The sequence below is a fragment of the Engraulis encrasicolus genome, chromosome 12 (assembly GCF_034702125.1).
Source record: "Engraulis encrasicolus isolate BLACKSEA-1 chromosome 12, IST_EnEncr_1.0, whole genome shotgun sequence".
Taxonomy (NCBI): domain Eukaryota; kingdom Metazoa; phylum Chordata; class Actinopteri; order Clupeiformes; family Engraulidae; genus Engraulis; species Engraulis encrasicolus.
Window position 1 is genome coordinate 36273553 of NC_085868.1, and position 13674 is coordinate 36287226.

The 13674-nt window shown below is 39.0% G+C and overlaps 2 long non-coding RNA genes across 2 annotated transcripts; one reads left to right on the forward strand and one right to left on the reverse strand.

Moving 5' to 3' along the window:
* Window positions 1-237: 237 nt before the first annotated feature.
* Window positions 238-3275, reverse strand: LOC134459727 (uncharacterized). Its single transcript, XR_010036871.1, has 3 exons — window positions 3010-3275; window positions 1588-1792; window positions 238-1167 (listed from the first exon to the last, which is right to left on the reverse strand). It is a non-coding gene; the product is annotated as an uncharacterized LOC134459727 (long non-coding RNA).
* A 118-nt stretch (window positions 3276-3393) lies between these two features.
* LOC134459728 (uncharacterized) lies at window positions 3394-5613 on the forward strand. The gene is made up of 3 exons (XR_010036872.1): window positions 3394-3426; window positions 4644-4850; window positions 5232-5613. It is a non-coding gene; the product is annotated as an uncharacterized LOC134459728 (long non-coding RNA).
* The last annotated feature ends 8061 nt before the right edge of the window (window positions 5614-13674 follow it).

Sequence of the window (13674 nt, forward strand, 5' to 3'; positions counted from 1 at the left end):
AAAATGTATTCACCTTTTTCGAGAAGAGTGGGGTGGCTCACCTTACCCCGTGGCTCACCTTACCCCACTCTGGCCAGAGATCATTTCCCACTTCACATTCTTGAGACCAGCCGCAGTCATTTGTAATATTAATATACAAGCTATATCATATTATGTCCCATGTGTCAAGGTCTGCTTGTTGAAAGGGGGTGGGGGGGGTGGGGGGGGGGGGATTATTGGGTAGGCCTTCGTCTAAGATGATCTTGTAACCAGCACCACACAAGTAATATTTTTCTGTATGAGGTCATATCTAAAGTAATGATTAATTAATGTATTATTTAACAACATATTTGGAGTCATAATAGAAGTCATGATGACTATGGCATTAGTTAATGTATAAAGAAGAGATATTCCAAGTGTGTTAATATATACTCACAAAAGATTTTACGCTTAACTACTGAATCTTTGCCCCTTATTCTGCGGTCATGACATGATAATGAGTACTATAGCATTAGCTAATGCATGAAGAAGTGATATTCAGAATATGTTACTATGTACTCAGAGAAGAACTTCTGATTAACTAACATTATCAATAAAAACACCAGTTTGTGTACAAATTTTAATAAGCAAAAATGTTAAACAAGGGATCACACAATAACATACCACAGGCTTACATACATTTATCCAGAGAGAGAGAGAGAGAGAGAGAGAGAGAGAGAGAGAGAGAGAGAGAGAGAGAGAGAGAAAGCGACAGACAGACAGACCGACCGACTGACCGACCAACGCACACACACACACACACACACACACACAGCCATTCTCCTGAAAATGTCCAAAAGATGAATCCATGGTTTACAGATGCAGAGCAAGATGCATTGTCCTATATGAAACTCGGAAAGTCCAAGTTGCATGGTCCACAGAGAAAGCTGGGGTTGACATACTGGGAGGCGCGCAAGGTGTTTGGATCCGCAAACTACTGACAGTGGTTCACTGTGAAGTGCCTGTAGCCTGTCGCAGTCAATGCACTCCTGTAAGTGCCCCATTGGTCACTGATGACGGTGGTTCCCGGACGCACTTGTTTAACCACACCAGCCACAAGACAGGATGTTTCTGGCGGTCACCTACTCCTAATATTCTTAATACCCACTTTTTCCGTCGCCATGTTGCACCGGCCCTTCTGTGGTGATACTGTAAATACACAAGAGAGTAAAGTAAGTGAGTAAGTAAGTACATTTTACTTAAAAGCACATAAAACAGTACAAAACTGACCAAAATGATGAACAGATATTAAAAGGAGAAGGGAACAATGTCAGATAAAATCCATGCAGCTTGACCTGCAAGTTTTTTTTTTAAATATGCAGCACCATGGGTGACATCAAAGCTTAAGGTGGTCCAACAACATGTTGCTGTACTGCTTCACAGTGGTACCTCTCCAGCCTCTCCAGCCCCCCAGGGGAGGTTGAGATGGCTGCGGTGCTTAGTTGCCTTTAGGGGGCATTCGTCTACTTAATTTTTTAAATACTAAGTGGGGCGTTTGCAGGCTTATGATGAGGTCAAGTAGGTGTTGGGAGGCTCATGATGAAGAGAAGGGGGCGTTGGGAGGCTCACCTTGCTATTATTACAACAACTTTCATCAATAGCTGCAAACTCTCAACGATCTCCAACCATTTGACCATGGCGTCTCATGTGGGCCTTTATTGCATGATTGCAAATCCATCCGACTGTTCCAGCCATCTTTGACCATGTCCTGGAACTCTTCGCAACTCCATCCTGCATCATGTCACTCTGCCTAAAGCACAAAACCTGAAAGAAACTGACCAAAGGCAGAATAGAAAAAATAATTAAACATATAGTCAGTAGACAACACAGCACTGTAGTCTAAAATTCCCTCGTAAAGACAGTATAACCCCATTCACATTAAACTATTACTGGCAAATTCTGCCAATATCATTTCTAAAGAAAAAGTGTATGGAGTTTAGGACACTACATCTACATCTTGTGAAATGGCCGCCATACTGAATTTTCTTGTGCCCAGTGATTTTTTTCCCCTGAAGTGTGACCCTTAGAGAGTATTTCAGCTAAATTACATGTCTTTATACCAAAGTAAGTGGCTTTTACAGTAACCATTAGTAGCAGAGACGGCCATCTTGAAAAATGGGTGCCATATTGACTTTAAGTGAGGCCAGCATTTTTTTTTCTAAAAAGTGACCCGTAGAGAATATTTCAGCCATTTACATTTTTAACCAAAGTAAAGGGTTTTTATTATAACCCTTTAATAGCAGTGGCAGATATCTTGAAAAATGCCGGCTATATTACAATTTTGTGTGGCCAGCTTTTTTATTCAAAAAGGGACCCTTAGAGTGATTTGCCAAATTCCATGCTTTTATGCCAAAGTGTACGATTATGTCACTACGCTGCTCTAGTAGATCTAGCAGAAATTCACTCCTCTCAACTCCACTCCACAGGCACACATAGAAGTCACAAGTCCATTGGAGAGGAGTTATGTCAGTTCCATTCCACTGGCTGGTAGTGTTCTTATTTGCTACTGGTTTGTCAAATTATGCTACCAAAAGTGACCACTAGGGGCTTAAATACAGTATTGCATTTCAATGGTAAGGCATGGCAAAACACCTCTTCAAACATGTTATTTTTTTTTGCTGGGATGTGCACTACAGGTTGAGATAATGGAACGACATAGATTTCATTTCTACAGGCTAGCAATTTCTATTGGCCTCACTAGGCTAAAAACAGAGATCTGGAAACACCACAGCAGCATATTGTCTTTCATGTATTTTACTGAATCATTTTTGTGAAATTGATAAACGAACACATAAACCTACAAAACATGTATCATAGCTGTTAAATGAAGAACCATGAATTACTGTAGCTGAGTTGCACCAAGTGTTTGCTCAGCCATTATCCAAACTACTTCGTTTTAATTGGAATTTTTAAGCTACTAAAATTTATATATGAACTACCCGCATGAAATACACTACATGTAAGACGAATTGTGCAAAATAAAGTACTTACATGTGTTGTTTGAACAAGCACGTTGTAGGAGTGACAAAGAGAGCTGTCTGCATCGTTGTAGCATGGCCAAAATGGCTACAACAACGCCTTTGTTCTCACTTTCCTGTTCAACTCACAATACAAGTCACGAATAGCTTTTTAATTACATTAGTTCTACCACAATTGTAAATAGTGCACATTGCATGAAAGGAAAATCGAAATGCATAATTTTGATTTTCATTATATGCAATAGTCAGCAGCATTTACGGTTGTGGTAAAACTAATGTAATCACCAAGCTATTCGTGACTTTTATTTTGACAAAAGATTTGAACAGGAAGTTACGAGCGGAAGTGTTATTGTAGCCATTTCGACCATGCTACAACGATGCAGACAGCTCTCTTTGTCACCCCTACAACGTGCTTGTTCAAGCAGCTCCTGTGAGTACTTTATTTTGAATAATTCATCTCATTTGTAGTGTATTTCATGCTGGTGGTTCATATATTAATTTTAGTAACTTCAACATTCCAATTAAAACGAAGTAGTTTGGATAATGACTGAGCAATCACTTGGTGCAACTCAGCTACAGTAATTCATGGTTCTTCATTTAAGCTTAGAAACTTTGATGCATGTTTTGTAGGCCTATGTGTTTGTCTATCATTTTCACAAAAACATATTTATAAAATACAAGAAAGACAATATGCTTCTGTTGCGTTTCTGGATCTCTGTTTTTAGCCTAGTGAGGCCAAGACAGATTGCAAGCCCGTAGAAATGAAATCTATGGTGTTGTTCCATTAGGCCTAGCAGCCTGTCGTGCACATCCCAGTCAAGAAAACTTGTTTGAAGAGGTGGCTTGCCATGCCTTACCACTGAATTGCAATATAATATACTGTATTTAAGCCCCCCAGTGGTCACTTTTGGAAGCGTAATAATTTGACAAACCAGTAGCAAATAAGATTACCAGCCAGTAGAGTAGAACTGGCAGAACTCCTTCAATGGACTTATGACTTCTGTGTGTGCCTGTGGAAGGGAGTTGAAAGGGGTGAATTTCTGCTAGATGTACTTGAGCAGCTTAGTGACATAGTCATACACGTTGGTATAAATGCATGGAATTTGTCAAATATACTTTCTGAGGGTCACTTTCTTTAATAAAAAAGCGGGCCACACAACATTGTAATATAGGCAGCATTTTCCAAGATGGCTGCCACTGCTATTGAATGGTTAGTATAAAACCATTTACTTTGGTTAAAAAATGCAATATGACTGAAATACTATCTGAGGGTCACTTTTTAGGAAAAAAAATGTTGGCCACACTTAAAGTCAGTATGGCGCCCATTTTTACTAATAGTTACTGTAAAAGCCACTTACTTTGGTGTAAAGACATGGAATTTAGCTGAAATATTCTCTAAGGGTCACACTTCAGGAAAAAAAAAACACTGACCACAAGATAATTCAATGTGGCGGCCATTTCTCAAGATGTAGATGTAGTGTCCTAAACTACATAAACTTTTTCTTTAGAAATGATATTGCCAGAAATTGCCTCTAATAGTTTAATATGAAGGGGTTATACTGTCTTTACGAGGGAATTTTAGACTACAGTGCTGTGTTGTCTACTGACTATATATTTAATTATTTTTTCTATTCTGCCTTTGGTCAGTTTCTTTCAGGTTTTGTGCTTAGAAAGAGTGACATGATGCAGGATGGAGTTGCGAGGAGTTCCCGGACACGGTCAGAGATGGCTGGAACAGTCGGATGGATTTGCAATCATGCAATAAATGCCCACATAAGACGCCATGGTCAAATGGTTGGAGATCGTTGAGAGTTTGCAGCTATTGATGAAAGTTGTTTCCTTAATAAAAGCAAGGTGAGCCTCCCAAAACCCCCTTGACCTCATCATAAGCCTGCCAACGTCCCCGTTAGTATTGAAAAAATAAAGTAGACTAATGCCCCCTAAAGGCAACTAAGCACCGCAGCCATCTCAACCTCCCCTGGGGGGCTGGAGAGGTACCACTGTGAAGCAGTACAGCAACATGTTGTTGGACCACCTTAAGGTTTTATGATGTCACCCATGGTGCTGCATATTTTAAAAAAAACTTGCAGGCCAAGCTGCATGGATTTTATCTGACATTGTTCCCTTCTCCTTTTAATATCTGTATCACTTTGGTCAGTTTTGTACTGTTTTATGTGCTTTTTAAGTAAAATGTACTTACTTACTCACTTACTTTACTCTCTTGTGTATTTACAGTATCACCACAGAAGGGCCGGTGCAACATGGCGACGGAAAAAGTGGGTATTAAGAATATTAGGAGTAGGTGACCGCCAGAAACATCCTGTCTTGTGGCTGGTGTGGTTAAACAAGTGCGTCCGGGAACCACCGTCATCAGTGACCAATGGGGCACTTACAGGAGTGCATTGACTGCGACAGGCTACAGGCACTTCACAGTGAACCACTGTCAGTAGTTTGCGGATCCAAACACCTTGCGCGCCTCCCAGTATGTCAACCCCAGCTTTCTCTGTGGACCATGCAACTTGGACTTTCCGAGTTTCATATAGGACAATGCATCTTGCTCTGCATCTGTAAACCATGGATTCATCTTTTGGACATTTTCAGGAGAATGGCTGTGTGTGTGTGTGTCGGTGTGTGTGTGTGTCGGTGTGCGTGTGTGGGTTCGTGGTGCGTGTGTGTGTGGTGTGTGTGTGTGTGCGTGTGTTGTGTGTGTGTGTGTGTGTGTTGTGCGTGTGGTGTGTGTGTGTGTGTGGTGTGTGTGTTGCGCGGTTGGTCGGTCGGTCGGTCGGTTTGGTCGGTCTGTCTGTCTGTCGCTTTCTCTCTCTCTCTCTCTCTCTCTCTCTCTCTCTCTCTCTCTCTCTCTCTCTCTCTCTCTCTCTCTCTCTCTCTCTCTCTTTCTCTTTCTCTCTCTCTGGATAAATATATGTAAGCCTGTGGTATGTTATTGTGTGATCCCTTGTTTAACATTTTTGCTTATTAAAATTTGTACACAAACTGGTGTTTTTATTGATAATGTTAGTTAATCAGAAGTTCTTCTCTGAGTACATAGTAACATATTCTGAATATCACTTCTTCATGCATTAGCTAATGCTATAGTACTCATTATCATGTCATGACCGCAGAATAAGGGGCAAAGATTCAGTAGTTAAGCGTAAAGTCTTTTGTGAGTATATATTAACACACTTGGAATATCTCTTCTTTATACATTAACTAATGCCATAGTCATCATGACTTCTATTATGACTCCAAATATGTTGTTAAATAATACATTAATTAATCATTACTTTAGATATGACCTCATACAGAAAAATATTACTTGTGTGGTGCTGGTTACAAGATCATCTTAGACGAAGGCCTACCCAATAATACACCCCCCCCCCCCTTCCCCTTTCAACAAGCAGACCTTGACACATGGGACATAATATGATATAGCTTGTATATTAATATTACAAATGACTGCGGCTGGTCACAAGAATGTGAAGTGGGAAATGATCTCTGGCCAGAGTGGGGTAAGGTGAGCCACGGGGTAAGGTGAGCCACCCCCTTTTTCTCGAAAAAGGTGAATACATTTTAACATGTCACCACATTCTAAGGTGGTGGAAATCCTTTTCTAACACCTGTGAAAAAGTGAAGCATGTACCAAATTTGGCAAGAGATATATGTGAAAATTTGTTTTTTGAAGATTTGTTGTTTTGCTCTTTAAGTGAATTCAATGTATATTCAAAACATGGATGATTTAGAGAAAACAAAAATAGAACAATTTCTGGTCTCATCATGTATGAAATGTTACGTAATAAGCTACTATATGAGTGATATTTTCAGTCTTTTTGCACTTGTATGATAATTTTATGAGCATTTATTTACATAATTTTGGCATGGGGTAAGGTGAGCCTTTTGAGATGGGGTAAGATGAGCCGCTTATCCTAATGGGATGCATAATGGTTGAAAAACATGTTATGATATTTCAGCATAATCAGATAATTTCTTTCATATCATACCCAGGTGAGTTGAGATTAATGACTTTATGCATGTTTCAGCCAATTCAAACAATAATATTAACTTTTTTTCTACATTTCACTCTGCATTGTTCGCCATTGTATTCAAACAAAGCTGTAAGGGCCCACAATATGTATTTTTTGGCATAGTTCTGTTGCTTTAGTTGTTTTATTTCATAGATTCATTAGTTACATTTGTTATAATAAATAAAACTTGTTTAGCTGAGATTTTTGCCTGGGCTCAATTTACCCCAAGCAGTGGCTCACCATACCCCATAACAAGGGGTAAGATGAGCCACCGGAAAAAAATATTTTTAAAAGGCAATATCATTTTAACCATGACAGTTTATCAATTAGTTTTTGCTCTAATAGTATCAGGACACTTTGAAATTTGGTATGATGTGAAAATGAAATGAAAATGTTAACCGAATACGCCTTCATCGCTTAGCTGTGACGAAAAATGTAAAAAGTGGCTCATCTTACCCCAGTCTCCCCACGATCTGGCATTGTTACAGCAGTGTTAATACACAATATATTAACAGTTGGACACATGATATATTAACAGCAGTGTTATCAGCAGTGTTAATACATGGTATATTAACACTTGGAACTCACACCATGAATTCACCTTTGATTTGCACAATTAGTTAATAGTGGGTCATTATGATTCCAAGCAGGACTCCATTCTCATTACTAGTATACTAACCATCAATGCATACATAGGTCATGTGTTAATTAACTATAAATCATACATTACTTCCAACATAATTCCAATAGTATTCATGTACCCTTATTGTAAAGTGTTACCGAAAAGCTTAGGCGTATACATTCAAAACCAGTATTAAAACTCCAAAATAACCAAAAAAACACAGACTCATTAGGGCTTATGAACATGTGAAAGTTTCAAAGACTACTCAAATTACTCAAATGGTCTTGGCTTCTAGAAAGTTGCAGGTTCACAATGAAAGTTCACAAACAAAAACAAATACATTGTGGAAACAAAATGTATAAAAATAAAATGAAAAGAACAGGATGACAAACCTCCATGTCGCCACAGCCCATCATATGCGACAGAACAAAAATGGTCCCCAAAAATAACTTTGCAGTAAATAAAAAACACATACCCATTGTTTTGCTGTTTATACTCAGGAAAGTCAAATGTCTCTCGGACATTCTGGAGGATCACACCAACACAGACCAGACCGTCCTTCCCCAGACATCACAATCATCCATTCTCTCTGTACACTCAGTTAAGCACACCACTCACATACACAGACATTAACACACACAACTGGGAGTGTCACACACACACACACACACACAAAAGAACGCATTCACACAGCCGGCATTCAAACATTTACAGATGGGCCCATTGAGAGAAGACACAGACATGCAGACAGCTAAACTGTCAATAACAGAAAGCGTTATGTTAGGCCTATGTCACACTCAAGCAATAACTGCTCAATTGTGATATATGACTCAAGCACAAAATTATTCACGACATTACTTCACCATCTTTAAAAACCTTTATCCAACCCTTCTCTGACCACATTGGCAGAGCCACCAAGAGAAACTGTAGTTTCTCAAGTTGGAGTACTCTCCCACTCATCTAAACAATTTCTCACACAAAGTGAAAATCACTGTAAGTGATCATTATGGTTTGTACGTGTGTTTATTACTTTGCACATAGTCCCTGTCCAAGTAAACCAAATAAGCTAAAACTTGAATTATGCTTCATGTATCCCCCAGCATTTTCAGAATTTGCAACCTTGTATAATATTCTGGATGAAAAATAACTTTTCTCACGCTGAGGAAGGAAAAGACCTCAAACATCTGACTCGTATACATTTCTTCATCATTGTATTATAATCATTTCTCATTTGGATTCTTTGCATGTGTCGAAGTATACCAGAAACCTTTATAGATGTTCTTAGAGCTTACCAATGTTAACCATTTCTAGTTCAATGCTTGATATTTTTGTTTTTAATTCCCATTTTCTTTCGTCCCCTTTACTCCCCCTTTCACGGCTAATGCACCATGCAGCCGTCAAAGACTCCGTCAACTCTTGTTTAAACCCTGGCCTGTCCAGTGGCCCATGGCTCTGGCTTGTGAACAAGCCCATTCACAACTGCTCTGGTTGTAGGAAGTACGATGGTTGACAGACGCAAATAAGAAAACCTTTGTGTTGTCTAAGTCTATCTACAGGGTTCCTCCAGCTTTCTCCAAGCTCAATTCATGACCAATTTAAGACAATTTTAAAACAAATTATTGTGCATACAATTTGTGTGCACTCATGTTGACACCAGTCATATGCGCCAAAGATTGTATATATCTTCTCAAAGACATTCTTGCAGTATTGCCTTGGGTAGCGCTGCTCATCATTTGAGGCTCAGACATTCAAGTCAGATTACGGTATTCTTTCCGAATTCATTAACTCAGTTTTTTTGAAGACTCTGTAGGAACCCTGATTTCTTTAATTTTCAATCCCCATTTCTACAGTTGGAAGCCATATAGCCAGGGTATTCATAAGACATACTGGTGTTATATTAGACAACATCTCGTCAAGTCAGTGGGGAGGGTGTTTAGAGTTAGTCTGGGTTAAACAAGAATGAGGATGCAGAGTTTGGATGGGGATTTCAGACAAACAGTTTTCATGCAATAGGATTTGCACCATGCATTCTGGCTCCAACTGTTGAAATGGCTAACATATATTTTGTGATTCGTAATATCTTTCATATTTCATATTGTCTCCAATTTCATTCTTTACTTCATATCATTCACTCATTCATACAGAAACAAAGTCAGTCCAAGTCGTTTCAGTCAGTCAACATTGGTTCAGATCTCCTAAAACCAAACCCAAAACCGGCCATATCTTGGGTCACAGATTTATAAGTGATTGCCGCAATACTTAATGTATGAAGGATCCATTATGCTAGTGGGGAGCATGTAACCCATTACATAACTCTCAAGTGACAAAGTTGTAACTGGTTTGAAACATACCCCTATGGGGCAAATACCCTTACACAACACCATTGTCTATTCACCATGACCATGTCGCTGATGATGTTACATGCTCTTTCTTCTGAATCACAACTTCTATAATTTCACCAAATATCACCAAGTCACATGCATTGAGTTGCACCTGTGTATAAAATGCACTATAAAAATAAATTTGACTTGACTTGACTTGACATATCAATGCCAAATAATAGATATAGGTTGCGCTTTTGCTGGTATCCCTAATTAAGTCTTAGACTATGTGTGCCTTTTAAAACTATCAATGTGCTCTCAAATTCTCTAAACAAAATTACCATATCTTCTGCTTTGTAACTTTACTCACATCCTTTAAATTATGCCAGGTTGTATTTAACTACAACTTATGTTATGTTACACCATCAATGCTTGCTTTTTGTTCACAAAACACATGTCTATAGCCAACTATGGAAAATGTAGCCTCAGGCTATGTAGCGTGTATGCATCATTGAATGGTTGTGATTACTTTGTGGTCAGTCCTTCAAAGTGACAATGAACATCCGTCACATTATGTGAATGTATGTATGTAAATATCTGATATTTTAAACAGACACCAGGTCCTTTATGCTTACGGGTTTTCTGTTAGAAAATTCTTTCTCCTTATCCTAGGGTTATAACTATTGCTGCATACATTTATATTCTAGATGTGTGAGGTCCAACTATTAACTCTAGCTCATATAATTTTTCCAAAGAGATATGCTTAAAATTGTGTTCACAGTGAACATGTTGACAGGGAACATCCCTTGTTTCCCTGTGTGTATCATGTCTTTGTCAGTGATAGCGTGCTGTGTTCATGTGAGCAGTTAGTCCTGCATCTGTTGTCACTGATGACTCATACGTGGTCCCCATGACATAAAATGAGCTCGCTTCAAGAGATACAACGTGGTGTTCCAAACCACCAGTTAGACTCTCAAAACAAAATATCACAAAGAAAGAGTACCTCAGCGTCCTGCCAAGGTTCAAATGTCACCATATGTCACCGGCTTAGGCAACACAAGTGGCTAAAAATAATTTAGAAAAAAAAAACTTTCATCAATTTTGACAAAACAAAACAGAAAGATGTCCAACTATTACTGTACGACCTGCAGTTCTAAATTAAACACAAAGAAGTAAAATAGCACTGCATTTCGGGGAAGCATCCTCTGTCTCAACTATGACAAAATTTTGAAAAGTTAAAGTCTAATTGCAGAAGTTTAAAATTGCCATAAACAGAATTTGTTCAGTATCCAACTATTACATTACACATGTAGCTAACAGCCAACTGCGGGGAAGTACTGCTCATTCTCTGATATGCAATACATTAAACCGTCCGTATGATGAGAACCCATTGTCTTGCAACAAAACAAGGACAGAATTCGGACCCAGGTTCCAAACCCAGGTACCAAATACAGGTAATTTCCCATGCCACATGGAAAAATGCCCGGAGTTCCAAACTCTATATACAGGTCATTTCCAATGCCACATCGACAAATGCCCGGAGTTCCAAACTCTATAGCCTCCTGACTACCAGGGGAAAAAAAGTTTAAAAATATTTGTTTTTTTTTTCACTCCCCCAATTGTTTGAAGGCAAAAAATGAGATTGACAACATTTTTTTCGAATTTTTATTTTTTATTTTAAAGATTTAATGTGTCCATTACAGTGGACATTGGAAGGCCGTACATTGAAAATGTACCTTAATTGCTATCAATCAATCTGGATGAAAAAGCATAACAATCAGTTTAATAATTAGTAAATTTGAGCATTTATGAGTTTACAATGAGTGTTTTATTGGTTTGAGGTGGAAACTGGATGTGTCTGTGACCATTATCATTCATGCAGGTCATCTCAAGTCAAAGCAATTGTGTTTTAAGCAACTGGACCTGCAGTTGAAGCTTGAATGACATATGGTCCCTCAACTGAGAACTTTCACCAGAGTTGACTAATTTTATAGTTCTGATGTGTGAAATATGGGTTATTATCTCTGGAACAAACATGTGTTCATGTCTATAGGATTAATTTAGTCTTAATTTAATTTTTGGTTGAAATATTGTCCTGCAAAGTTCAGACACACATCAGAGTCATGCTCCACATGGGGCGACAAATGCATCAATAGGAAACGTTCTGCTTATTCTGATTCTACTTTTCCTGCTTGAAATGAATCCTAAGAGGTCTCTGAACCTTCAGCATCTTCCTCAAACATCACATCTAGGATTATTTATCAATAATGTGCTGTAAAGTGTCTCTCCTTCTGATTCTGATACTGACTTTCTGACTAGAAAAATACTAACAAAATGGAAGATGTCACTACCGATGTCCATTTTAGAGGACATTTCTTTAACGCCTAAATATGGGAATTAAATAATGTTACATTAATTTAGAAATGGTTTAATTGTGCTCTGAAGAGATTGAAATAACATTTAAAGATGATGTTTTAAGACAATAATTTCCCACTTTAAAGTATTATGCATTTACTTTCCCTTTAGCCAAAAGCGGCCTATTTTTAATGGACACCATTTTCCTTGCAAAGAAATAGAAAGTTCCCAAAACCCCACCCCTACACACATGGTATCATTGGAAAGCTCTGAATGTCCTCTTTAAAGACCATTGGGAGTTAGCTCAGTAGTCTGTATGGGGTGGGAGATATTGCGGTTTACAAAAGTCCTCTAGAAAGGACAAAAATGAACTGCTGGTAGTCAGGAGGCTATACCGGTATGCTTGCCTGAAAAGGACTCACGTATATTACAGCCTGAAAAGGACTCACGTATATTACAGCCTACAGGGCTTACAGCGTCAAGCCTAGGTCTTGATGCCTAACCAGCCACTAGCCAGGACTTAAGTAGTCCAACTACTTACGCACGTCTGCGGAATGCCGTCAAGCCCCGGTCCTGGGGGAAAGACCAGAGCTCAGCCTCCAAGATCCACGGCTCTAACGTGGTGCGCACACTCTTCAGCATCAACAATGACCTGTCACCCCAGGAACGAGCTATCCTGGCAAAAATTTAGAAATAAAAAAATCCAAATCCATACTACCTCTATCCTGCGGCTCCCAGTTGGTTCTTTACTCAGTCAGTCGTCGCTGAATATGAAGGCGTAGTGAGGCAAAACCACCTATTTCAGGTTCCCGGGTGAAAACTTGGTGTCCAGCGCGTCCTTACGTCTTCACATATCAGGGAGGACAATTATTTGAGGTTGGCTATCGAAGGACCAAAACATGTGAATAATTTCACATTTTCACTTTAACAATTTCACTGTATTACCTTATCAAATTGACCTGAAAGAACACACAGGAAACAGAGGTAGCATTTAAAATCTGCGAGCAGATTTTATTGTTTAACGGCCGGAGTAGTTATTGCGTGGAGACATGAAGTCTTCCACTCAATAAGTCCTGAAGTAAGTACAGAAAACAATCCTATTTAAACATCCCCCAACCCCACAGTCCATGGTGTGTGCGTCTTCTGCGCATGTGGGGTCCCGCATGGCCAGATGCACTGTCCATTGTCTTGTTGTCCAGCGTATGCAGTTTCATATTTCGTTGTTCAGCAGCCTTGTGACCACACAAATTAGATGCACATGTCTCCAATATTGAGGGTCCCGTGGCCCATTACAGAAAAGCTTACACACAAGAATATGTCACTAGGACTTTCCCAGCCAGACTATAAGAATAGAATGAGAA